We start from the raw sequence: 27,040 nt of genomic DNA on the forward strand, positions 1-27,040 counted from the left end.
ATAAATGATCTAGAGGAGGGGATATCGAGTACAATCTCAGTATTTGCGGATGATACTAAACTAAGCATGCCAATATCTTCTCTGCAGGATGTGGAAACCCTACAAGCAGACCTGAACAAAATAATGGGGTGGGCAACTACATGGCAGATGAGGTTTAATGTTGAAAAATGTAAAGTAATGCACTTGGGCTTCAGAAACACGAAAGCAAGCTATTCACTGGGGGGGGGGGGGGACCTCTGGGTGAGTCTAGGATGGAAAAGGACCTGGGGGTACTGGTAGACAACAGGCTTGGCAGTGGCATGCAATGCCAAGCCGCTGCAAGCAAAGCCAACAGAATACTGGCATGTATAAAAAAGGGGATTCACTCCAGAAATAAAGAGATTATTCTCCCACTCTACAAGACTCTGGTCCGGCCACATCTGGGGTATGCTGTCCAGTTCTGGGCACCGGTCCTCAGGAAGGATGTGCTGGAACTGGAGAGAGTCCAGAGAAGGGCAACAAAAATAATTAGGGGAATGGAGGACATCGGCCATGAGGAAAAACTACAAGCACTAAACGTATTCTCTCTGGAGAAGAGACGATTGAGGGGGGATATGATATCAATGTACAAATATTGTACTAGCAACCCTAGCATAAGGAACAAACTATTTAGAGAAAGGGAATACAATAAGACACGTGGCCACTCAAACTAGAGGAAAAACGGTTTAATCTTAAAATACGTAAGGGGTTCTTCAGTGTCAGAACAGTAAGGATGTGGAATTCTCTTCCACAAGCAGTCGTATCAGCAGGGAGCTTCGATAGTTTAAAAAAACTATTAGATGGGCACCTTAAAGACCACAGCATACAAGGGTATACAATGTACAGTTAACAACAAACACACACATCATAGGTTGAACTGGATGGACTGGTGTCTTTTTTCGACCTCGCAAACTATGTAACTATGTCAGAGGTTAAAACAGAAATTACATTTTTCTTCCAGACTAATACTACGGCAGACTCAGACCCTGGTATTATATGGGAAACACATAAAGCAGTTATACGGGGTATCCTTATTAAACACGGCACAAGGATTAAAAAGCAACGGACAAAACAATTAGATTTTTTATTTCAATCCCTACATAAACTAGAAGCAAGACACAAACACGCTCCAACAAATGAAGGGAAACTAGAACTCATGAAAATAAGGAACAACATCAATGAACTCCTATTTTTTAAGGCTAAAGCAACAATTCAGAAATCTAAAAGAATTTTCTACAAAGCAGGGAATAAATGTGGGAAATTATTAGCTAAATCCCTCAGAGACCAAGTTTTGACAACATATATACCACATATAATAACAAATACGGGACAGAAAATTACCTATCCAAAACAGATAGTACAGGAATTTAAAAAATACTATAAATCTCTGTATAACTTACAAACCCCTAGAGTACTACAGTCTCAAATGGAAGAATATTTAAATACCTCCCAAATGCCTCAATTAACAGAAGAAGAAAGTAATATTTTAGAACAGGTAATTACACCAACAGAAGTAATGGAAGCTATAAAAAATACTAAAGTAGGGAAGGCTCCAGGTCCGGATGGATTTACCATTCAATACTATAAAAAAAATTATTTTATACCTCAAAGATTTTATGGTAGATATGTTTAATGCATGGGGAGGAGGGAATAACATTCCTAAAGAAACCATAAAAGCACATATATCAGTTATTCCTAAGGAAGGAAAAGATCCCACATCATGCCAAAGTTATAGACCGATTTCATTATTAAATATTGACTTTAAAATTTTTACAAAGATATTAGCAACAAGACTGCAGAGATACCTGACGAAATTGATTCATCTGGACCAGGTGGGATTTGTCCCAACCCGTGAAGCTCGGGATAACACAACCAAGTTGTTGAACCTATTACATATAGTACATCAAAACCAGACCCCAAGTATATTTCTCAACACTGACGCCGAAAAGGCATTTGATAGGGTTAGGTGGGAATACATGTTTGCAGTGCTTTGACACGTGGGGATGGGAGAGAAAATGCTAAACTGGATAGCACAGAGTTACTCGACCCCCACAGCAAGGGTAAAGGTGAATGGAATATTATCAGAGGATTTCCCAATTACAAATGGAACAAGACAGGGATGTCCCTTGTCACCCCTTCTGTTCTTGTTATCCCTTGAACCTTTCTTATGCAGAGTACGAATGAACCCAGATATTTCAGGGATCAAAGTAGGGAAGAACCAATATAAATTATCTGCATATGCAGACGACGTATTATTTTCAATCTCAAATCCAATTGTATCATTGCCTAATTTGCTGTATGAATTAGAGGTATATGGGACTCAGTCGAATATGAAGATAAACTTTACCAAATCTGAAACAATGGGAGTAGAGATGCCATCACAATTCTTACAACAATTAAAACTGAACTTTAAATTGAATTGGACAAAATCGGCCTTAAAGTATCTGGGAACGCTGATTACACCTAGAATATCTCAATTATTTACATATAACTTTAAACCTTTAATTAATTCAATACACCTATTGTTTCAGAAGTGGAGAGGGGGAACACATTCATGGTTTGGAAGATACAATATAGTTAAAATGAGTATATTACCAAAATTCTTATATATTTTTCAAGCACTTCCTATCTTTATTCCATCCCGGTACTTTAAGCAGATTGATACTTTGATAATGAATTTTATCTGAGAGTCTAGACGCCCAAGGCTGGGTAAAAAATATCTTACCAACCTCAAAATAAATGGAGGATTAGCGGTCCCAGACATGTGTAAATATTATCAAGCTGTACAACTGAGAAGACTAATTGACTGGTGTCGCCATGAGGAATATAAGCTCTGCCCGAGTCTAGAACAGGCACAGTGTGAGATCCCCCTTAAAAGAGCCCCCTGGTGCTACAACATCTATAAAAAAACATCCTATTATAGGTAATACAGTCAAAATATGCGCAAAAGTATTTGAACAGACTGGACTAAGACGAAAAAATTAGTTGCTATACCCAATATTAGGAAACCCCCATTTTGCTACAGGATATCAAGATAAAAAATGTAAACTGTAAATGTAGACTTCCGAAGACGTCACACTCTGACGAAACGCGTCAAGTTGGCACGCACGTTGCCTCGCTCTGAGTCAGTAGCTGGACCGCACGCCGAGGTTCCGACTTCCAGGTTCGGCGCGAGTCAGCGGTTACAGCCAGCATCCTATGAGGTATCCCAGCCGCGAGGCACCATAGGAGCTCCAAGAGCGTTTTTCATTATCATATTGACCCCACAGTTCATTTTTGGGTCGAGTTTGTTTTTTGCTGTGTCACCTTACGTTTTTATCTGGAGTGTTTTTTACCACATTTGGAGTGTTTTTAAAGTCTGCATCACCGATCGGGGGTTTTTTATGGATTTATTCTTGGAAGCTGTATGGGAAGATTGATGCTGTTTTTATGAAGTTAAAGTTTAATAAAGGGAAAAACCTTTTTACACTATGAGGAGCTTCTACCTTCTTTCTTCCATGCGGAACGCTTACCTATATCCATAAGGAGACCGTCCACCCACCTATCGATATACAGGAGCAGCAGACAAAGCGATTTTGATTCCTTTTGGCGTATGCCATTGGAATCCACACCTTCCGGTAAGTGTGCTACCTTACCCCTGGGCACAGAGTGAGAACCCAAGGATCACCGGCACGCAGCATTTTCATCCCCACACCAGCAGTGTTTGAGCACGTTTTTTGCACAATCTTTTTTGTATTCACTTTATGGACTTGATTGCATTGGACATTTATATTTATTTATCCATTTCTTGAGTGTTATATTTTACAGTATATTTATTATCAGCACGTTGCACTTTAAGAGGAATCACGGCATTTCACAGTAATATATTGTTTATTTATCCCACCAAGTTACTATATGAGCATTGGTTACAAAAAATATTGCACAGGCACTTTTTATATATCTATTTTTATATTTATATTTATACTGCCACAGAAAATTATTAGGGTAGCGCGGTCATTTACACATCCATCATTTACCTATGAGATCACTACCTTGGTAGTGTTCTTGAATACTTGCTGCTTCCCAAATTACCATATTAAATACCTAGGCGCGAGTACACCACCGTTTTTCAAAAAATGTAAACACTTGTTAAAGACAGGAATTTTTCAGGTATCGATTTTGTAGTAGAAACAAGATGGGTGACATTGGATGAACTAACAGATACCTCAGGTCTTTTTCGTTTAGATCCATGGAGGGCATTTCAATTACGCCATTTTTTAGGATCTCTACAGCTCCCTAATAGAGGAGATCAAGAGTTAACATTGTACGAAAAACTATGTATAAAAGACGGAACAGTAGATCATATAATATCTAAATTATATTTCTTCCTAAAGACAGCGGTAGAACCAGGCCAATTGTCCTTCCTAAAGGAATGGAAAAGAGAAATGGATACTACCTTCTCTTTGGAATGGGAAAACCGAATAATTAAGTCAATATTTTCAACATCAATCTGTACAAAAGTACAAGAATTGAACTACAAAATATTGACTAGATGGTATTATACCCCAGCAAGAATGAATAAAGTTTCCGTAACAAACACGGACTGGTGTTGGAGGTGTGGAACAGAGAGGGGGACAATGCTCCATATTTTTTGGTCGTGTTCTAAATTAGAGATATTTTGCAAACAGATCTGGAGCATAACTCAGATAATTGCGAAATGTCAAATTCCTAGAGAACCGGCCCTTTTTCTGCTACATGCCTCCAACACACCAATTCAAAACTACAAACAATCTATTATTCCACACTTGATAAATGCAGCAAAAATATGTATTCCCCTTAAGGGGAGAGATGTGGATCCACCCAATATTAGTATGTGGATAAAAAAGGTGGAAAAAATAAATAAATTAGAGAATTTAGTACTATCTGCTCATCAACAGTTAGATAAATATAGGGAGAAATGGAAACATTGGAATGATTATTGATGGAAAAGGGATAAGCGGAACATGACTAATGAAATGTTGATGTTCGTATGGCCTCCATGGTTGATTTATTTTTCCTTTTTTTTTTTTTCTTTTTATGGGTTTACAGGGGTTATTTGTTTAGTAGTTGATAGGAAAAGAGTAAGAAAAGGTGATTTGAGATCGGTTACAATTATATATAAGTAAGTTGTTCCTAGAAGAAATTATTGTGTTCCTTTTGTTATGATGTGGGGGAATTTAAAAGATGGACTATACTGTATAGATTGTATATGTAACTGAACTTAAATAAAGACAAAATTTGAAAAAAAAAAAAAAGAAAGGCAACGCAGTACCCACATCAGAGAAAGGAAACTTACATGACTAGAAAGGTAACCCTCTGGGTAACAAAAAAGGCTTAACAGGAGCAACAACACAGGAAAGCAAATAAGCAAGGGGAAAAACAACCCCAACAGCCAGGGACCCGCAAAAAAACAGGGTCCCCTCACGGTACTGCCACACAGAGAACTTTGCAGCCAAAGGAGGCATCAGCTGATGCCAGAACATCAATTTTGTAGAATTTGGAAAAGGTGTGCACTGAAGACCAAGTCGCAGCCTTGCACACCTGAGTCACCGAAGCCTGATGCCGGAGGGCCCAGGATGTACTCACCGCTCTGGTAGAGTGCGCCTTGACAGGGAAGGACGGAACCCGTTCCTTTAATGAATAGGCCTGTTCAATTGTCCGCCTGATCCATTTTGAAATGGTCGCCGCAGACGCAGCCATACCCTTCCGAGGTCCCTCAGGGAGGACAAAAAGAGAATCCGATTTCCAAAAGGATTCAGTTGACAACAGGTAAACCCTGATCGCCCTGACAACATCCAAGGAATGCAAAGCAAACTCCTTAGGGTGCTTAGGATTCGCGCAGAGCGAAGGCAAAACAATCTCCTCATTAAGGTGAAATTCGGAGACCACCTTTGGAATAAAGGACTGGTTAGGTCGCAAAACCACCTTATCCCTATGAACCACCAGGTAAAGGGAGCGGCAGGACAAAGCCGCCAACTCCCGACACTCTGCGAGCAGAAGTGATCGCCACAAGAAAGGCAACCTTTTTAGACAGCAGAGGCAACGAGATTTCCCTGATGTTTTCAAATGGGGAATGTTGTAACACAGACAGAACCAAGTTCAAGTCCCATGGAGGTAAGGGCGCCCTTCGAGGAGGGGCCAAATGACGCACACCTTGAATGAAGGTGTGAATCAAAGAATTAGATGCCAAGGGGCGCTGGAAAAGGACAGCCAGTGCAGATACCTGGCCCTTAATCGTGCCAACGCAAGGTGCTGGTCCACACCAGACTGAAGGAAAGTCAACACCCTAGCCACTGAGTATGAACGAGGAGAGAAGCCCCTGGACTCACACCAGGCAAAATAAGCTTTCCATGTACGGTAATAAATCTTACCAAATGAGGCTTTTCTAGCCTTGAGTAAGGTAGGAATGACCTCTGAGGAAAGACCCCTGTCTCTCAGGACCTGGCTTTCAACAGCCATGCCATTAAAGCCAGCAACTGTAAAGCAGGATGGAAGATCGGTCCCTGAGACAGTAGATCTTCTCGCATCGGCAGCCGCCATGGAGGCTCGACGGCCAGGTGAACGATGTCCGCGTACCAGGACCGGCGTGGCCAGCCCAGCACCACCAGAATCACCAATGTTGATTTCGAGGCCAACCTGCGAAGGAACTTGGACAACAGCTGAATCGGAGGAAAGGCATATATCAGATGATACTGATGCCAAGGCACCACCAGCGCGTCCGAGGCATCTGCCAGGGGATCGCGCGTTCTTGTCACGAACCTTTCCACCTTGTTGTTTAGCTGAGATGCGAACAGATCCACATCCAGGGATCCCCATTTCACACACAGCAGCCGAATCAGCTCCGGGTGTAGGGACCATTCTCCCTGGTCCAGGGTCTGGCGGCTCAGATAATCGGCCTGCCAGTTCTCCACCCGGAATGTGAACTGCCGAAATCGCCGGGACATGAGTCTCGGCCCAAGACAGAATGCTGGTCACTTCCTGGGCCGCCCCGGGCACTCCTGGTGCCCCCTTAGTGATTGATGTTAGCCACCGCTGTGGCATTGTCCGTCTGCACCCGTACAGGACGACCCAGAAGACGATCCGACCAATGGAACAGGCACAGCCTGATCGCTCTCAATACCAATATGTTTATGGGGAGTGAGGATTCCTCCAATGACCAAGTGCCCTGGGCAGACAGGTTGCCCAGGACTCCACCCCAGCCCAACAGGCTGGCATCTGTGGTAAGCACTGTTCACAACAACGGCCGGAAGAATTTCCCTTCCGCCACGGCCGGAGACTGGAGCCACCACAAAAGATCCAATCTGGTCTGTTGACTCAGAGACACCCTCAGGTCCAAGGACTGAGGAAGCCTGTCCCATCTGGCCAGTATCTCCGCTTGAAGAGACCACGTGTGAAACTGCGCAAACAGTATCGCCTCGATTGCTGACACCATCAACCCCAGGGACCGCATACAGGTCCTGAGCGAGGAGGACTCGTTGTCCCTGAGGGCCCTGACCTCCTTCTGTAGGGTCCGGAGCTTGTCCTCCGGCAGGAACACCTTTGCTTGAGCAGAGTCCAGAACCATTCCCAAGTACGGGAGACAAACCGAAGGAGCCAAGGTCGATTTCTGAATGTTGATGGTCCATCCGAACTCCTGAAGCATCTGAACTGTAGTGGAAAGATCGCGCAGCAAGCTCTGGCTGGCACTCGATCTTAACAGGAGATCGTCCAGATATCCCAAGACTGCAATGCCCTGTGCCCGTAACAGGCCCAGAACAGGAGCCAGTACTTTGGTAAACACCCTTGGAGCCGAAGCGAGACCGAAAGGTAACGCCACAAACTGATAATGTTCCTCCGCGATAGCGAATCGGAGGTACCTCTGATGACCCTCGAAAATGGGAATGTGTAGATACGCAACCTTCAGGTCGATAGAGGCCAGGAATTCGCCTGGACTCAGGGAGGCTACCACCGAGCGAAGCGATTCCATGCGGAACTTCCAAACGCGCACGAAGCGGTTCAGAGCTTTTAAGTCCAGAATAGGACGCACCTTGCCCTCCTTTCTGGGCACAGTGAACAGATTCGAGTAAAACCCCTGAAATCTGTCCCGATGAGGCACCGGGACGATCACCCCCTGGGCAAGAAGATCTTGCACCGCCTGATGCAGGTCCTGTAACCGCCCTGGGGTCAAATGAAGATTGGAGGGAAAGAATCTGTCCGCCGGCTGCAAAAGGAATTTGATCTTGTAACCTGATCGAATGATTTCCTGAACCCACTTGTCCGGAATTCGGAGCAGCCAAGGTTGGAGGAAACCGCCCAAACGTTCCCCCCACCCCTGCAACGGGTGAGGGCTCCCCATCAGGCAGAGGCGGACTGGGCCGCTGCACCAGCATGGCTGGATTTAGGTTTGCTCGCCCAGGGCTTTCTCTGACCACCCTGGCCCTTTAAGGGTTTTCCCTTGTTCTGTACCTTGAAGGCACGAAAGGACCCCTGATTTGGTTTAAAGGAGGGGCCCCGCTTACCGCGGAAAAACTTGCTCTTAGGATTCTGGGGCAGCAGAGCGCTCTTGCCCCCAGTGACCCCTTTAACCAATTCATCCAGGGATTCCCCAAACAGGCGAGACCCCGCATAGGGGATGTCAGCCACCGTTTTCCTGGAAGTCTGGTCAGCCGACCAGCTTTTCAACCATATAAGGCGACGGTTAATCACTGCTACACTGGACAGGCGCGCAGCTAATGGGGCCTCATTCAAGGCCGCATCACACAAATACATGACCCCTTAATAAATCTTGTCCACCATCACCACAGTGGTAGGGGGAGCAGAATCAGCCACGAGGGTGTGTCTTAGCACCGTAGTCCAATCCGCCACAGCCTGAGAGAGGCGAAAATAGGCTTTAGCAGGGAACCCGCCACCATGTAGGCATGGGGGGCAAGGGATTCCATCCTCCTATCCATAGGATCCCTAAACACTGGAGAATATTTGGTGGGTACCAGAGTGGCCTTGTTTAATCTGGCCACAGTGTGATCCACAGTAGGAGCCACACACCAGCGCGAATCCGTAGGAGACGTGAAGGGATAAAGGAGCTGAAATTTTTTAGGCACCACAAAGGTGCGTTTTAAATGACGCCATTGATCATTCACAGTAGCGTGAAACTCCGCGGGGCAAGGGAACACCTGCGCCGCTTTGCGGGTCCTGTGTGTACCAAAAGAGGACACAATTCCCAGAAGATTGGGCTCATCCTCTAAATGTAGTGTTTCCTTAAAGGCAAGAATTAGCGCATCCATAGCTGCGCGGTCCTCGGCCGTTCCAGGGGGGGGGAATCATCCACCCCTGCAACCTCCGCCTCCCCCTCAGACAGAGAAGAGCGAGACCCTTCAAGGGACACGCCACCTACAGCAACCATGTCAGATTCAGAATCAGAAGACAAGGAAAAACGAGGCCTTTTTCTGTCAGTACGTTCAGTCATCAGAATATCCACTTTGGACACCAAAGTCACCACTGCAGCAGACAATGTAGTCAGAGCAGAAGATTCAGAGGAACCTGAATCCCCCACTAAGGCTGAGGGAAATTTGCTGTCCTGAGATTCCATAGCAATATATATATATATATATATATATATATATATATATATATATATATATATATATATATATATATATTTTTTTTTTTTTAAAATGGTACTGGCCCTTTAAATGCGCCGCAGACCCCCGCAGCCCACCGCTACAAGACTGTGACAAACAGACCCCTGAGCAGGATAGACTGATAGCCAGAAGGATTTGTACACAAAAAAAGGACAGCAGACAGACCCCCACAAAGTGTTACCACCGATCTCCCCTGAGCAGAAGGAGGAAGTGATGTCACCGCATAGACTGAACTGAGACTGCAGGCCCAGGAAAAATGGTTGCCTATAGAAAGTAATGGGAGGCTTTGGTAAAATGGCCGCCGACATGTGCTCGGAATGAACGTTTTGCCACACACAAGATGGCGCCGCAAGGCGCCAAAAACACACTACATTCATGCTGATAAGCACCCACAGTGAAGCCAGAAATGCTGCACACACCTAAAATGGCGGACCGGCGGTGTTTTACCCCGCAGCGGTCGCCACACGTGTCTGTACCTCCAAACAGCACTCTAAAGTGATACAGGAGAGGGAATCTCACAGACCCACACAGCGCACTTGCTGTTAGAAAAAACCCCCGCAGGGACTGGGATCAGGGAGCCCAAAAATGCACAGACATGAGGGGATAACACAGACACACAGGACTGCCAGCCCCAGACAGAGGCCCCACACAGAATGTACTTACCTGTACTCGATGGCGTGGGGAGCCTCTCATCGACGGGAAACCACCCACCCTCATATGGCAGGGGTGCCGTCAGCCAAAAACGCAGGACGCTAACAGTACACGGAGAACCGTGGGTGAGACGTCCCGGCGAGGTAACCACCTCGCAGGCTTGCATCCCTGAGGACAGGGATGGGTCATTTGTGAGGCCAGGGCGAACACATAGCCTGCTAAATGCTCGATGGCGGGCTGGGATTCCATCAAGCCCTCTGTCCTGGTAAACCAGGACGGTCAGTCTGACTCCCAGCTCCGCAAACGCCGTCTTCATCCGAAGATCCGACTAACTAACGCTGACAAAATAAACAGCTAGTAGTGCAAAGAAAAAAACATATTTGCAGCAAATAAAATCATAAAAAAGAAGAAAGGCTGAGACTGTAGCCCCAGCACAGGGAAGCCTACCTTACCATAGGTGTGTCTATGTAAATGCTTTGTTTTTTAACAAGTCTTGTGCCTAGTTACTCCTGTGGAGATGAAGTCAATAACCCATTAGTGAAGACTGTATAAGTGGGTGGCGACTGTCGGAGGACGTAAGAGAAAATGGAATAAACTCCTGCCAGATCAGTTAGTAAATGGGTAAATAGAAGCAGTTGATACATGGATGCAGAGGGAGCTGACAGTGAAGGGGAAAAGAAGAAAAGTTGCATAGTTTAGGCAGTAGTCTGGGGCTCCTTTCACACTTGTGCGACCTAAAAGTTGTGCAATTTTGACACGATTTTGCTGCAATTTTGACTGGACTTGAAGCAATGCCTATGTCTTTGGACCTCAAAACACATTAAAATCATCCCAAAGTAGTGAAGGGACTACTTTGAAGTCGTTGTGACCTGAAGTCGTACAAATATGAACAGTAATCATTGAAAATCATGGAGTACGACTTGTCATGTGACTTTGCAGTCTCAAATCACAGGACAAGTTGCACAAGTGTGAAAGGCATCGTCTGAGGAAGGAGCACGCATGCTCCGAACGCGAGCACCCCCCTGCCACTATTGGATGTAAGCCTGGATACTGAACGCTGCCAGAACCACAGGAAGTGTCGGACTCCACCGGCACAGCCAGGACCACGGCCACCACAGTGTACTTCCCGAACATCCCTGGAGTGTTGCAGAAGAACTATTACCATTTGCTGATCAACGATTTCCTCTGTGTGAGTTACTACGTTGTTTTTATGTAATAAATAACCTTTTAATCTACACTGAGGTGGCGCTGCTTTTCTTCTCCTGCCCCTTTTTGTCTGTTGCAGAGTCCCTCTAGCTCTGTATGAAGCCTGCAGCCACCTCCACCATCCATCTCCACTAACCCCAGGGATTGAACTATCCTGCATACTTCCTAAAAAGACTAACTACAGCCACAGTTGAAACTTTTTTCATAAGATCGAATGTACTTGACTCTTTCACTGGCGCAGGTCGAACGTTGTGTATATGTACCTGACAAGTGTGAAAGGGGCCTGGGGGAGAGAAGTGGGAAGCCCAGCTACACAAAGCACACTTAACTGCACTGGGACAACATAACAGGCAGCTATGGAACTGGTGTAACAGTAAATTCTTCACCCCATAGGAATGCAGGTGATCAGCTGTGACTGTGTCAGGAAGACAGAGCAATGGGAGAGAGATAAAAAAATATAAGGCTGAGACAAGGAGTATAGGAAGAACTGCAGGGAAAGAAACAACCTTTTAGAGATAAACTCCTGAGCAGAGATAACATTAGAGCCAGGGCTGGGAGGGGGGCCCACACCGGGAGGGGGATTAGTGAGGGACAACTGTCTTTTTCTCAGCAGATAAAAGCTGGCAGCAGAGAGAAAGGGAGAAATCAGCTTTCAGTTGCTAGAGGAAGATTTCTGTAAATGCCGTTCATCATGAATCCCCGTCCCTGTGTGGGCCCCCCTGTGTGCTCAGGCCCCCTACAAGAGGACAAGTGGTCCCCCCTATCCCCCTGCCCTGTGCGTAAGGGTCAAGGCTGGAAAACCATACTGGATGCCCGTGATGTTTGGGTCCTTAGACGGCACTGCATCACATACAGGAATGCTACTGTAATGGAAATCACAACATGGCTCAGGAATACTTTCAGAAAACATGGTCGGTGAACACAATCCACTGTGCCATTCACCGTTGCCGGCTAAAACTCTATAGGCCAAAAAAGAAGCCATATCTAAACATGATCCAGAAGCGCAGGTGTTTTCTCTGGGCCAAGACTCATTTAAAATGGACTGTGGCAAAGTGGAAAACTGTTCTGTGGTCAGACGAATCAAAATTTGAAAATATTTTTGGAAAACTGGGACACCATTTCATCCAGACTAAAGAGGACAAGGACAACCCAAGTTGTTATCAGTAGGGATGATCGAACGGTTTGGGTCGACCATCGGTTCGACCCGAACATTGACTGTTTGAGGTTCGGTCGAATTTAGAACTTTTTGCTGAAAAAGTTCGGAATTCGGCAACCAGAACCGACCAAAATGCAATGGGACAGGAAAAGGGCTTTAAAAGCCCATGATTGGACCAGAACCATTAGTAAAAGACAATTGAGGGGGCAGGAGAATGCTAGGAATGTGATTGGAGTGACTAGGGGGTCCAGAGGCCAATCATTAGTGAATATGCTCCCCAGTATATAAGATAGCCCCGCCAAATTCCTAGCATTTTAATACAGGGACGTGGAAGAGAGTGGAAGCAGTTCTGTTTCTTCTGCTTCAAAAGTGTCATTTAGCAATTATTAGTTTGAGGAAAAGGATATCTAGTGTAGTTAGGGTGCTATTTTCCACTATAGTTAGCTTCAAAAATCTAGTTTCTGTAGGGAAAGTGTTAAGTGCCAAGGTGACCGTAGTGTAGTGTAGGGTGAACTGACACTGACTGCTATGGCAGGGTGACCAAACCCTTCCATTTCAGGGTGACCGCTATAGAGAAAAGATCGTTTCTCTTAGGTTACTTACAGAACAGCGATATAGCTTCTCGCCGGTCAGCCTGCTTTTTGCTGCAGGCGTTTATTGGGCTTTTTTGAGGACATGTTTGGAGTCAGGCATGACATCTGAACTTGTGTATAGGGGTATATATACACACACATGTATGTATATATAAACCTACACATATATAGGTGTGAAAAGAGCAGAACACTATGCTTGCGCTAATGAAATAATTAACAGGTATATGGCTCCGCTCCTATCACACCTATATATGTGTATGTGTATAATACATATAAGTGTGTGTGTATATATACCCCTATACACAAGTTCAGATGTCATGCCTGACTCCAAAGACCCCCAAAAAATGCCCAAAAAAACGCCTGCGCCAAAATAAAACGCCCAGGTGTGTTATTGCAGGCGGTTTTTTTGGACATTTTTTTGGGGTCTTTGGAGTAAAGCATGTCATCTGAACTTGTGTATAGGGGTATATATACACACACACTTATATGTATTATACACATACACATATATAGGTGTGATAGGAGCGGAGCCATATGCCTGTTAATTATTTCATTAGCGCAAGCATAGTGTTCTGCTCTTTTCACACCTATATATGTGTATGTGTATATATACATACATGTGTGTGTATATATACCCCTATACACAAGTTCAGATGTCATGCCTGACTCCAAAGACCCTAAAAAAAATGCACAAAAAAAACGCCTGCAATAACACACCTGGGCGTTTTTTTTTTGGCGCAGGCGTTTTTTTGGGCATTTTTTTGGGGTCTTTAGAGTCAGGCATGACATCTGAACTTGTGTATAGGGGTATATATACACACACATGTATGTATATATACACATACACATATATAGGTGTGAAAAGAGCAGAACACTATGCTTGCGCTAATGAAATAATCAACACCCATATGGCTCCGCTCCTATCACACCTATATATGTGTATGTGTATAATACATATAAGTGTGTGTGTATATATACCCCTATATACAAGTTCAGATGTTATGCCTGACTCCAAAGACCCTAAAAAAAGCCCAAAAAAAAAACACCTGCAATAACACACCTGGGCGTTTTTTTGGGCATTTTTTGGGGGTCTTTGGAGTCAGGCATGACATCTGAACTTCTGTATAGGGGTATATATACACACACATGTATGTATATATACACACATAACATATATAGGTGTGAAAAGAGCAGAACACTATGCTTGCACTAATGAAATAACAGGCATATGGCTCCGCTCCTATCACACCTATATATGTGTATGTGTATATATACCCCTATACACAAGTTCAGATGTCATGCCTGACTCCAAAGACCCCAAGAAAATGCCCAAAAAAACCCGCCTGCAATAACACACCTGGGCGTTTTTTTTGGCGCAGGCATTTTTTTGGGCATTTTTTGGGGTCTTTGGAGGCAGGCAAAACATCTGAACTTCTGTATAGGGGTATATATACACACACCTTTTTATGTATATATACACATACACATATATAGGTGTGAAAGGAGAGAAGCCATATGGGTGTTAATTATTTCATTAGCGCAAGTATAGTGTTCTGCTACTTTCACACTTATATGTGTGTTTGTGTATATATACATATAATTGTGTGTGTATATATACCCCTACACAGAAGTTCTGAAGTTATGCCTGCCTCAAATAACCCCCAAAAATGCCCAAAAAAACGCTTGCTACAAAACCGGCAAGGTGTGAAAATAGCAGAGCCATATCCCTGTTCTATAAGTGACCTAATAGAAACAATCTTTTTTTTTTCTGGTTCTGGACATGCTAAAGAGCTGAAACTTCACAGGTACACTTTTTAGACCCCCCCAGACACTAAATCCAAATCTCTTTTTTTTTTCAATATTTTTTTCAATGATTGGCTCTCTATCAAAAATGACAATTTTTAAGAACTTTTTTTGTGTGATTAATAGTCTCTGGGGCATGACCCAGAACCCTAGGCACTTTTTAGGGGCATTTAGGGGCATTTATTGGGTTTTAGGGCTTCAACATGGGGTTTTTTGATTACCGAAGTTCGGGTCCCATTGATTTCAATGGGGTTCTTTTCCCAGGTGTGTTTTTGCAGCAGGCGTTTTTTTTTGGGCATTTTTTGAGGGTCTTTGGAGGCAGGCAAAACATCTGAAATTCTGTATAGGGGTATATATACACACACACTTATATGTATTTATACACATACACATATATAGGTGTTATAGCAGAGAAGCTATATGGGTGTTAATTATTTCATTAGCGCAAGCATAGTGTTCTGCTACTTTCACACCTATATATGTGTATGTGTAGATATACATACATGTGTGTGTGTGTATATATACCCCTACACAGAAGTTCTGATGTTATGCCTGCCTCCAAAGACCCCCAAAAAATGCCCAAAAAAATGCCTGCTACTAAACCGGCAAGGTGTGAAAATAGCGGAGCCACTATCCTGTTCTATTGCAATTCTAAAACAAACAAACTTTTTTTTCTGGTTCTGGGCATGCTACAGAGCTGAAACTTCACATGTACACTTTTTAGACCCACCAGACACTAAATCCAAAGAAATCTCAATTTTTTTTTTAAATAATTGGCTCTCTATCAAAAATGACAATTTTTAATAACTTTCTTTTGTGTGATTAATAGTCCCTGGGGCATGACCCAGAACCCTAGGCACTTTTTAGGGGCATTTATTGGGTTTTAGGGCTTCAAAATGGTGTTTTTTGATTACCAAAGTTTGGGTCCCATTGATTTCAATGGGGTTCTGAAATCTGTGCCGAACTTTCGGGAAGTTCGTGTGTTCTGGTCGAACCGAACTTTTGAAAAGTTTGATCATCTCTACTCCTCAGTCCCCAGACGTTTGCAGACTGTGTATAAAAATAAGAGGGTATGTCACACAGTGGTAATCATGGCCTTGTCCTAATTTTTTTTAGATGTGTTGATGGCATGAAATGTAAAGGCCCCGTTCACATTGCCGCGATCCGACTTGGGGGGGGCGACCTCCGAGGTTGCGGTGCGAGCAGCGCGCCACGACCTCGGAGCGGCCACCACGGACTTCATAACATTGAAGTCTATGGCTGTCGCCTCCGGGTCGCCCCAAAGAAGCTCCGGACCCTTTTTCTAAGTCAGAGCGACTTGCGTGGCTCCTATTAGAACGGGTCCGCAGCTTCCCTATGGAAGGCGACCTACGGCGACCTGTGAGGCGACCAGGTCGCCTCACAGGTCGCCTTAGTGTGAACGGGGACAAAATCTACTTATTTTTCCCTTAAAATTATACATTTTCTCAGTTTAAACATTTTATATGTCATCTATGTTGTATTCCGAATAAAATATTGAAATTTGGAACTTCAACATCATTGCTTTCTGTTTTTATCCACAATTTGTACAGTGTCCCAACTTTTTTGGAACCGGGTTTATATATATATATATATATATTTTTTTTTAACAATTTGAACTTAAGCTGTGACAAGGATTACCCACCCCCCCTCCTCTGTCATGGATTACCCCTGGGTACTGCTATGGATACTGCTGGTGGGTACTGCTGGCTGGTACTGCTGTGGGTACTGCTGGCTGGTGGGTACTGCTGTGGGTACTGCTGGCTGGTGGGTACTGCTGTGGGTACTGCTGGCTGGTACTGCTGTGGGTACTGCTGGTTGGTACTGTTGTGGGTACTGCTGGCTGGTCAGTACTGCTGGCTGGTGGGTACTGCTGGCTGGTGGATACTGCTGTGGGTACTGCTGGCTGGTGGATACTGCTGTGGGTACTGCTGGCTGGCGGGTAATGCTGAGGGCACTGCTGGCTGATGGGTACTGCTGTGGGTACTGCTGGTTGGTGGGTAATGCTGTGGGTACTGCTGGCTTTTGGGTACTCCTGTGGGTACTGCTGGTTGGTGGCTACTGCTGGCAAAGTGTAAGGAGGGGCACAGAGCTTATGCTTCCTGTAGCTCAGCTCTCCTCGGTCTCCTCTCACAGGCGGAGGGCATTTGATATCGCTCCACCTGTTACAGAACAGAGACGGAACTACACAGGAAGCATTGGCTCAGTTCTGTCAGCTGAGATCTGACACAGACAGGCGGGATATCGCCCAGGTGTCAGACAGCTGCAGCTCGCATGCCAGAGACTTGGGATGTCTGACTATGTGTCATACCCAGAGACATATAACACTGAGAATCTTGAAAATTGGGGATTGAGATCACAGGAGGGGGTGAATCAAGATCGTGATCATATGATTAATCGTGCAGCTCTACTGATGAGCACCTATGAGCACTGTAGTGGCACTGATGGGCACTGATGAGCACTGTAGTGGCATTGATGGACAATGTAATGGCACTGATGGGCACTGTTGAACACTGTAGAGGCACTGATGGGAACTGTAGTGAAACTGATGGGCATTTTAGTGCCACTGATGGCACTGTAGGGCACTGCTGACCACACAAAAAAATCAATATACTCACACTGCTGCATTCAATCTCTCTCCTCTCCTGACACGCTGCATCGGTGTGAGGAGAGGAGAGAGCTGAACCGGCATTATCACAGTTTTTTTACGAAGTGATCGCTCCATCATTAGACTGAGCAATCACGTGGTAAAGGGCCGCTGTGATTGGCCTTTTACCCTGATCCGTGATGACGGACACTTCCGAATGTGCGCCCCAGGGGGCTTGCAGGAAGCGCAAGCATGGGAGGACATGAGTAGACACCCTCTCAGAACTAGCTAGCCATTCTGTAGCCATCATTCTGCAAGTGGTTAAATATTGATTGACTTATAATAGGAGTTCTTGTCAAATTTCATGTTGTCAGTAAAAAATGTTCTATGTCAGTAAATTTTCCATGATTTTTACAGTAAAAAAAGACATCCGGGGTTGGCAACACTGCATGGAAGTGAATGGAAGTAGATAGAAGATAACTAGGAGGAGTAGTGAGTAAACATTAAAGCACTGCAGGGGTGAGAATATCGGCGGGTTGTTGATGGCGATGTACGGGGCTCTCTATGTAGTTGGAATGTAAATAAGATTTACCTAACCATAGATTACTGATGACGAATACAAATAGCTCCCGTGGCATTTTTCCCTTGTAAATGAGTACAGTGAGGAGTTATAGATCCTGTTTCAGGCTGTTAGGTGTAATTTATGTACTTTACATAAACCATACATAGCTGCCTGAGCACACTTCTACAGATGGGAGAGCTTCTGTCTGCAACTTGTACAAACTAGATACAAAATGGCTGCAAAAGAGCACTTAACCGATTCAATACAGTGCCTATCGGTGCTGCTTATCAATGCAGCCTCATCAGTGCCAATCAGTGCCACATCATCAGGGCTCATCAGTGCTGCCTCATCTGTGCAGCCTATCAGTGCTCATCAGTGCCGCCTCATCAGGGCCCATCAGTGCCACCTCATCAGGGCCCAATAGTGCCACCTCATCAGGGCCCCTTCATCAGTGCCTATCAGTGCCAACCACTCCCACCTTATCAGGGTCCATCAGTGCCTTCCTCATCAGTGACAATCATTGCAGCCTCATCAGTGCAGTCCATCAGTGCAGCCTCATCAGCGCACATCAGTAGATAAGAAAAATTACTTACTTTCAATTTTTTTTTTGTTTGTTTAGTAAAAATGTGATTTGAGTACAGTGTACACTGGCCAGGAAGGGGGTGAAAGTGCCGGGATTGCTGCGGTTGAAGGTGAACTTTCACCCCCTTCCTGCCCAGCCATATTTTTAGCTTTCAGCGCTGTCACACTTTGAATGACTATTGTGCGGTCATGCAATGCTGTATGAAATAATTATCATTTTTTCACACAAATAGAGCTTTCTTTTGGTGGTATTTAATCCTCACTGGGTTTTTTTGCTAAAAAAGAAAAAAAAATGAGAAAAAAAAAAAACAAATTTTCTTTGTTTCTGTTGTACAATTTTATATTTTATAATCAATTTTATAATCAAACAAAGGGAATCTAAATATGAAGGAAACATTCTAGCACTCCAGGACAATATTTCCATTCTTGGCAAGCACACATACCATATTCCTAACTCTTGGCTTCATACGTTGAAGATACACTACTCCAAACCAAACTTGGAAAAATTCAGAGAGACATACATGACTACAATTTCGACCGAGTCTTTAATTGGAAGAAAATTTGATGCCGTCGCAACAAACAAAAAGGTAAAATTCCAGAAACTGTAAAAATCTTCCATCTGTCCTCTCATCAATTGTCTGCTTCTGAAATTACCTTACTACATCGAGGACTTAATTTCGCCCCAACCGCATTGCCCAATCCCTTCACTTTATACAAAGATTTTAATAGTTTCATCAGACAACTTACCCTCAAGCGGTTTTATAGCATCCAATCATCCAAAAACCATACCCACCACTACCTACCCCACCTCAGTAGATTCACCAGATGAGCTTGACCTAATTGGACAAAGGCTACTAGAGGAATTATACATCAGTGATGATGATGAAGATCTAGCACCCTTCACACAGCATCCTTCCACTTCTCCCCCGGTGAGACACACAAAGTTTAGACCAAAATCCACTTTTAATCCAGTACAAGCCAAAGGTCAATACCTGCAAACTTTCTATCAGGTGTTTTTTTTCAGAAATCAAAAATATGTGCAACCACAGGATATCAGCCACGGCAAAATAGTCTAATCTCACCCATATTGAGCAGCAAGCCCTCAAAGACCTTACGAACAATCTCAACATAGTAATAAAAACAGCAGATAAAAGGTACAAGACAGGAGAGACTATCTCAAGGACTATTATCCGATAACACCACATACATCAAACTGCACACGGATCCACTACCAGCCTTCATGAGAGAGGCAAATTCATTAACAACGCAAGCAAAGGAGAATGGCATCCTTAACAAACAGGAATACAGCTTTTTCAACAGAGATCTATATTCCACACCATATTTCTACTATATCCCCAAAATACACAAGAACCAGGACAACCCACTGGGGAGACCTATAGTAGCAGCCATGGACAGCATAACCAACCCATTTTCTCAATATATAGACCAGTTTCTACAGCCATTAGCACAAGGACTCCCCTCTTACATTCGAGATGGAGTTCATCTTTTGGAACAACTAGAACATTACACTTGGGAACCCACCTACCTGTGGACCTTGTTGGATGTAAACTCATTATACACATCTATCCCTCATCACATATGACTCAGAGCGGTCTCGGAATTCCTGATGGAAGATTCTGTATTAAATCCACAACAGACCCAGTTCATAGTTGATGCCACCAAATTCTGCCTCAACCACAATTACTTCAAATTTGATGATGAATTCTATTTACAGGTTAATGGTACAGTAATGGGGGCAAATTTTGCCCCCAGCTATGCTAATTTAACAATGGGACTCTGTGAAGCCAACTACATCTGGCATAACAACCCGTATACCTCCCATATAATTTTTATGGGAGGTATATAGATGACATTATAGTCATCTTGGATGACCCGGAACCCACCTTTCAAAAATTTGTCACCCATTGCAACAATAATAACTATGGCCTCACCTTCTTCTCAGTACACGATTCTGTCCAACTTGCCTTTCTCAATCTCATACTCTACCAGTAAAACTGCACCATTCAAGCCAAAAAATACACTAAACCCACAGCTGGCAATTCGTTTTTACACTAGAGCAGTTGCACCACCCCAGATGGATTCAAAATATCCCAAAAAGCAAATATTGCAGGCTGTGGAGGAATTGCACTAAAGGGAAGGATTACATGAAACAAAGTGCACTGCTGAAACAAAAATTCACTGAAAAACTATTCCCAGAACCCCTTTTAGATGAAGCCTACACCACATATTTAACAGATTCCAAACAGACGAAAGGAAGAACACAGGATAACCCAAACAGTGCACCCCGTTTTGTAACACAGTTCCATGCCAAATTCAAACAGATGGAAAGAGTCCTGACTAAGCATTGGCCAATACTTGTAAACAAAGAATGTGTATATTGCGCTCAACAATCAAATTCCTCAAAAAAGTGCTTATGTGCTTATATGGCTGATATTATCCCATAAATAGCAGCAATGCAGTATTCAGGTATAACCAAATCAGCTGTTGATATATATAAATAATGAAAAATATATGAAAAATATAAATTATGTAGTCCTTCTTATGGTGATGCACGTGATTAAATAAATAAATATTATAGTCCTTAAAGTGCTCAGTGCAAAGTGATGTCTCAGCAATCTGAAAAGACTTGAACTTGAGGCAAGAAAGCCTTCACCAATACACTCCACCCAGTGCTCTGATTAGATACTCCTTACCAGAGACATATGACCCCTTAATTACAGGGGGTCACATTCAGCATTGATCTCCAATAGAGGCTCCAAGCTGTCCTTATCATTGTTTCCTCATCAACAAGATAGCAGGCTCAATTACTATAGGAAGCTCCGGGGTCATGGACATCCAAAATGCAGAAAATTGAAAGGAGACTCTGATAGTGTAATACTTCTAAATAATTGCACTTACTCAAATGCGATGTTCAAAACGCCTTCATTCCATAAAAACAAACGGCAGGTCTGGTGGATAGGACGCCACTCCGCGCCTGCATTCCACCAAACCAGAACTCTACGGTCTCACGCTCCCGACGCACGTTTCGTCAGGCGTGCTGACATCATCAGGGGATCATGTGACCGTACATTTCCTCACACAATTTATAGAGGCACAAGCGGCTCACAGCATCCAATCACCAACCACCGGGATACGAACCACCCATTTCCTATTGAATTGATAGGTTCTTCCCTTTAGTATGGATACCTCCCGGGGACATTTTAGGCATACATATATGGGCAAAACTCATGTTCCATTGACTCTTCCGGTTTAACGATCTACTCATCAAAACCAAAAATAAGCAACATTTGCACTTATGTCAATAAGCTGTGGAAAAATATACATGGGCAAGCCTCATATTTTTATGACTCTTACGGTTAAACACTTTGCTTTAAAACCGAAGTGTGCAATATTTGCAATTTGTCAATAGATTGCGGGTGTGATGGAATGCTGTTCGCGATACAGTAAATAAAATATATAATATATTATACCCCAAATACAGTATACTAGATCAATTTTACACAAATAATTTATAATTAATTTAACACTAAAATATATTTATTTCAACATCCCTAGATTAGTTAAAATTAATATTAATAAATTTAATAAAATTAATATTAAAAGCCAGGTGGTATGATGATGTGCATTAGGCAATATCTATTCCAAATATATTCAAAATTAATAGTTATTAAAAATTAGAAATAAAACAATTCAAATCAATATCAATGTTCATACCCAATGGCTGTAAGGTATTAATTTTGTAGATCCATTGGGTTTCGTTCATAGAGACTTTTTTGGTCATATTCCCCCCTCTCCAATGTTTGTCTACTGCGTCGTTACCACAAAAGGACATCAATGAGGGGTCCCTATTGTGGTACAAACGGAAATGGTTGGAGAGGCTATGTTTAGGGAAGCCTCTCCTCACGTTCCCAACATGCTCATTAATCCTAACGGACAATTGCCGAGTTGTCCTGCCTATATACTGCAATCCGCATGGACAACTTATTAGATAGGTCACGTGAGTGGATCTGCATAAAATCAGCCTATTAATTTTAAATTTCTGGCCTGTAACTTTAGACTGAAAAGTGGTAATTTTCCTAGGGTTTTTCTTTGTCATTAGGCAGGCATTACATTTACCACATGGAAAAAAACCTTTTACATCCAAAAAGGTTGGTTTTCTTTTTGGAGGATCGGGTATGTTAGGTGCTATCATGTGTCTTAGACTTGGGGCCTTTCTATATATAAAGTGCGGTTTTGCTGTTAAAACTTTGGTCAAAGTTTTGTCTTTCATTAAATAGGCCAATGTTTCCGCACAATCATTTCTATCTGTTTGTAGTTCCTATTAAAATCTGTTAAAAAGGCCAGTTCACCTTTGCTCTCCGTATCTTTGTTTTTAATTTTCAATAAATCATTCCTGGGCATCCGGTGTACTAAATCTCTTGTTTTGACAACCTCTTCAAGTTTGTATCCTTTTTCAACAAACCTTGCTGTTAAAAGATTTGATTGGGTAAGATAATCTTTGTCGTTCCTGCAATTTCGTTTAATACGCATGTATTGTCCTTTTGGTATTGGCCAATACTTATGGAGGATCCGCACCTTAAAGCCATCTTACCGTCCAAACCAAAGTTAGCCTATAGGAAAGCCAAAAACATCATAAGCCTGGTAGCTCCCAGCAAATTAAAATACATACCAGGACCAAATGACACCAGACCATGCCTTATCCCCCTGATAGGCATGTACCAGTGCCGCTAAACACAGTGCCTAACATGCAAACATGTAACCCCCGGACAAAATAATTTAGAGTAAAAGATTGCACCTACCCCATCAAGAATTTCTTTAATTGCTCCACTGAGTTTGTGGTCTACTGCCTTTCCTGCCCCTGTGGATCACATTATGTGGGTCAGACTATCCGTACCTTGAGGAAAAGATTTGGGGAACACTGACGCTTTGTAGAGCGTGAATGTGACAAGCACAGCGTTCCTCGACATTTTCTTAAACATCACCAAAAGTCATCTTTGGGCCTCAAGGTATGGATTATCGAATCCATCTCCAACACTTTCCCAACAGCAGGTTGCTTTCAACGCCTCTGCCAGAGAGAAACGTACTGGATTTATACCCTTGATACTTTGGTTCCCGGAGGCCTGAATGAGGAAATAGAAACCAACACACTAATATATCCTCCAATATAACTGTACATACACGTCATACATAGAGTTCAACTTTGTTGACATCTATAGCTACTTGGGAGTATCCCATGCTATTATTCCACCCTCCAACGTATTGGTTCATCCGAGAGAGCACTGGTCTCCAGGTTTCAGTTCCAGCAGATTTGAGAATACACTGCCACATTTTTTCCAATATATTCTTTACTAGTCTTATTTTTACCTTTCTAATTTCATTAAATTATTATTCATCATTTATTTTAATTAGTATCATTAATTATTACTTTATTTATTTTTATTTGTATTTATTACTTTATTTATTTTTATTTGTATTTATTATTTTTTAACTACTATTTATTATTTTTTACGTATTGTTTGTCGATATGAGTTTTCATTATTAATTTTTTTTATTTTTTTATTTATTTTTTTGTATTTAATTTTTTTTTATTTTTCATTCACCAACCTTACATAACACCGTCCCCACTACTGGTGTGTATATGTTTGTGCACATATGTGTGCGTTTACACATATATACATATATATATAAATTTTCCAGACCACCTTTTATAATTCAATCAATGGAATATATCTCCCCTTTTTCCAATGCAAACCCCCCTGCACCCGGAAGTCAAGCACAGGAGAAGCCGCCGGACTGTCCACAAGAGCAGCGGAGAGGCTAACATCTATCAGCCGCATCCTAGGATCGGGCAGCCGCCGAGGCCATCCTGAGGCATACATCCTCCCAGGGGACTCTCATGTTAGGACATTACTTTGTGAGCCAGAAGCACACTCCTATCTTATGTATGGCGCTTGTGTTTTTATCTAGTCACTGAACAAGCCCCTTCTTGCTTGAACACAGAGCAGCCGTCCAAGAGCCAACACCTATCTTCTATCAATATACTCATTGCATTTGACTTGCCACGTTTTGATGGACTTACATGTAGGGTTGAGCGGACACCTAGATGTCCGTGTTCGACGGGTTCGGCCGAACTTTAAAAAAAAGTCCGGGTCCGTGTCCCAGACTTTTACCGAACTTTTCCCGGACACCGAACCCCATTGAAGTCAATGGGGACCCGAACTTTAAGGCACTAAAATGGCTCTAAAACACCAATGGAAAGGGCTAGAGTGCTGCAAATGGCAGCAAAACGTAGTTAAGAGCATAGCAAGTGCTCTGCAAACAAATGTGGATAGGGAAATAACTTAAAACAACAAAAAAAAAAAACAGAAAAATAAAACAATGTTCTTCATCTCTGAAGGACGAGGCCCATATGGAGTAGGAGGGAGGTTGAGGTGGTGGTGGATGTGGCGGTGTCATAGGCGTGCACACAGGGTGTGCCTGGTGTACCTGGGCACACCCTAATCACCTAGGGCACATAGCATTATCGCTCTGTTTGCCAGTGAGGAGATGGGAAAGATCTCCCTCGCACCTGCTCTGCTCTATTTCTCTTTGCCAGCAGGGAGAGTAATGTATCGGGGCCATGTACATGTAGGCAAACACATGCATGTGTATTTCAACTTTGGGGTGCACACCCTAATGCAATAGGCTGCGCACACCTATGGGCGGTGTAGGTGGAAGCGGCGGTGGAGGAGGACCAGGGCCGGATTAAGAGCATCATGGTCTTGGTGCTGAGGATTTTCAAGGGCCTTAAGGGCCGTGCCTTGGCATGCACCCAGAGGAGGAAGGGTGCAGCCATGCATGCCTAATTCAACATGGGATGCTGTCTCTGAAGCCCATAAACACATCCATGCATCGGCAACTGTCCCTCCTTGTCCGGCCTTCGCGCTGTGTGGGGAGGTTCTGAGGGTGCTGCCTGGGGAAGCGAGCATAGAAGCCAGACTTCTGTGTTTACAAGTGACAGAAGAGCGGTCACAGTGAATATGGCCAACCCGGGGCCTATATAAAAGGTAGGGGCCTGCATGGAGCTGCAGCTCCAATAGCCCCTACGTTAATCTGGCCCTGAGGAGGAGGACGAGGTAGCCAACACTGCTTCTTTTCACAAATTTTAAATGAGGGTACACCCCAAAAGAGTGAGAAAGAGCAAAAATGGAACAATGGCTGGGCAAGGTCGGTATCCATTGCTATTCTGCACAAGGTACGGAAAAGTCCCGTGGGATCCATGCCTGGTTCATTTTAATGAACGTGAGCTTGTCCACATTGTCTCTTGACAGGCGGCTGCGCTTGTCTGTTATAACACCCCCAGCCGTGCTAAATACCCGTTCAGATAATACACTGGCTGCAGGGCACGCCAGCACCTCCAAGGCGTAAAGGGCAAGCTCAGGCCATGTGCCCAATTTGGAGACCCAGAAGTTGAAGGGGGCAGACCCCTCATTCACTACATGTAGGCGTGTGCACACATACTGCTCCACCATGTTGGTAAAATGCTGCCTCCTGCTAAGACGTTCCATCTGAGCTGCTGGTGCTGCTGTTTGTTGTGGCGTGCTGACAAAGCTTTTCCACATTTCGGCCATGCTAACCCTGCCTTCTGAGGTGCTGGCGGTGCCCTGGTTGAGTTGGCGACCTCCTCCTCCTCTGCCTTGTGCTTCCACTGTGGCCCCGCTGTCAGATGGGAATGCCAGCAGCATCGCGTCTACCAGCGTGCGCTTGTACTCGCGCATCTTGCGATCGCGCTCCAGTGAGTGAATTAAGGACGGTACGTTGTCCTTGTAACGGGGATCCAGCAGCGTGGCCACCCAGTAATCAGCACAAGTTAGAATGTGGGCAACTCGGCGGTCGTTGTGGAGACACTGCAGCATGTAATCGCTCATGTGTGCCAGGCTGCCCAGAGGCAACGAAAGGCTGTCCTCTGTGGGAGGTGTATCGTCCGTGTCCTCTGTATCCCCCCAGCCACGCACCAGTGATGGCCATGAGCTGGCCTGGGTGCCACCCTGCTGTGAACATGGTTCCTTCTCCTCCTCCAGCTCCTCCTCCTCCTCATCATCCTCATCCTCCAGAACTGTGCCCCTGCTGGACAATTGTGTCCCTGGCGTTTGTGTGTGCAGGAACCCACCCTCGGAGCCCCTTGCGAATGACTGCCCTGAAAGCCTTTGAAATGTTACCTCTTCATCC

This window comes from Pelophylax lessonae (genome assembly GCF_965119305.1).
Source record: "Pelophylax lessonae genome assembly, chromosome: 5".
NCBI lineage: Eukaryota > Metazoa > Chordata > Amphibia > Anura > Ranidae > Pelophylax > Pelophylax lessonae.